Below are 1,996 nucleotides of genomic sequence, written 5' to 3'. Positions count from 1 at the left end.
ATGTCCATGTTCTGTTTAGAATCCCATCCAGGACCCCACATTACATTGAGATGTCATGTGTCTCCTTGGGCTCCTGCCTGTGACAGTTTCCCCCACTTGCCTTGTTGTTAAGAACACTGACATCCCTAATTAGGGATTTCTCTGATGTTTTCCTCATGATTTTACTGGATTTCTGGGTGTAAGGGAGGAGGAACACGGAAAGTAAGTGTCATTCTCATCATATCATGTCGAGGGTACACACTATCGACATGCTTTATCACTGTTGATAGTAATTTTGTTCCCCTCGGAAAGGGATTGTAGCCATATTTTCCCACTGTAAAATTAATTTTTCTCTTTTACTTTTACATTTTTAAAAATAAGTCACTATACATAGCACATATTAACAACTGGGATTCATGTTCCACTTCCTTATGATGGAGTATCTTTAAAAATAGTTGAGAATTCTTCACCATGTACAATTTTTCAATTCTCACCATTTATCACATATTAATTCAATAATGTGTCTATACCATATAGAATATTGTATGAAATTGTGAATATTTATTTTATACTTTACTTATACTCATGTATATTATTGCTCACATGGATCCATTCTTGAGCATTGGAAGGTCTTTCAGTGGGCTTCTGTATCATTTAAAATTGCCAACATCATTTTGGTTTTAGTTTGCTTGGTTGATTGTGCTGCAGTTTCACATTTTCTTACTTTCAGGCAGTAGAAGGTACTCCAGGCAAAATTTTGATCACTCCCTGCCAAAGCCTAGTATCCACCATTTCTTCAAGCCTAGTATCCACCATTTCTTCAAAGCTCCCTAGTTTATTTCATCAGAAAGTGGAATTAGAAATGAAGATCTGCCCACCAAGTGTACCTCTTGCTACTGGAGTGTCTGTAGATTCAAGGCCTTGTCAGCTGACACAAAAAAAGAAATGTATGTGTGTATACAAACCTGCCTATATAAACATCTGTGTAAATATTTCTACATTTTTCCATATATATCTACATAAAGTTAAGCATAAATTCCCACTGCTATCTCCAGTACCACATGATTTCATCCAGCAATACATGAATCTCTCCACCCATCCCCACTACTTACATGTAATCTCCTACTCTAGAGAAAGCTGGCCTCCTTTATGTAATAATCGAGTCCCATAATACATGCATGGTGGCTTCAGGATTATTAATCCACACCCCCATAGGAAACAACATTACCAATTAAAGTACACTGCTCATAGACAACTCCTTTGGGCATTAGACTCAGAATCTCTACTTATTTCCTAAGTTGCTTAGATCAGCTCCTTTTTCCCCCATTCCGTCAATGGGATTATTTTTATACATTTGTAATGCATTTTTCTTATTTTGCCTGCATTTCTTCATGGGATTCCCCCAACCAAAAAATAATAATTTTTAAAAATTTTTCATATATTTAGGTTCACTCTTTGACTTTTAAAATTCTGTAGTGTTTCAAAAACAGTATGATGCATGCAGCATTGCAGGTCCATGCAGAATGTCTTCACTGCCCTAAAGATATTCCACGTACTTCACCTATTGAGCCTTCTTCCTGCTTAGAAAGTTCCTAGTAAGCACTAATCCGTTTTACTATCGCCATTGTTTTATCCTTTCCAGAGTATCATATTAATGGAGTTACATACTCTGCAGTCTTTTCAAAGTGGCTTCCTTCACTTTAAAATATGCTTTAATTTTCTAAAATGTATTTTTTCTTTTTTTTTTTTTTGAGACAGAGTCTCACTCTGTTGCCCAGGCTGGAGTGCAGTGGTGTGATCTCACCTCACTACAACCTCCGCCTCCCAGATTCAAGCAATTCTCCCACCTCAGCCTCTCGAGTAGCTGGGATTACAGGCACCTGCCATCATGCCCAGGTAATTCTTGAATTTTTGTAGAGATGGGGTTTCACCATGTTGGCCAAGCTGGTTTTGAACTCCTGACTTTAGGTGATCCACCCACCTTGGCCTCCCAAAGTGCTGGGATTACAGACGTGAG

The sequence above is a fragment of the Mandrillus leucophaeus genome, unplaced genomic scaffold (genome assembly GCF_000951045.1).
Source record: "Mandrillus leucophaeus isolate KB7577 unplaced genomic scaffold, Mleu.le_1.0 Scaffold687, whole genome shotgun sequence".
In the NCBI taxonomy this organism is placed as follows: Eukaryota; Metazoa; Chordata; class Mammalia; order Primates; family Cercopithecidae; genus Mandrillus; species Mandrillus leucophaeus.
This window is presented reverse-complemented; position numbering follows the sequence as displayed.